This window comes from Tupaia chinensis, unplaced genomic scaffold (assembly GCF_000334495.1).
Source record: "Tupaia chinensis unplaced genomic scaffold, TupChi_1.0 Scaffold000316_1, whole genome shotgun sequence".
NCBI lineage: Eukaryota > Metazoa > Chordata > Mammalia > Scandentia > Tupaiidae > Tupaia > Tupaia belangeri.
In genome coordinates, this window is record NW_006159809.1 from 8317992 (window position 1) to 8318218 (window position 227).

Below are 227 nucleotides of genomic sequence, written 5' to 3' on the forward strand. Positions count from 1 at the left end.
GTCAAAAATACCTTTCTTCCCTTCTTTTCCTTTTTCTCTGTAAAAAAAAAAAAATGCCAATGACTTACATTTTTCTTCACTTAGTTTTGCCTACCTTGCTAAATTTCAAGCCAAATCATTTTTTTTATTAAAAGAGGGAAAGGGACATTCATATCCCTCAATAATATTAACAGTATGCTACTTCAGAATTCTCTCAAGGACCTCTTCATTACTGATTGATATATTAT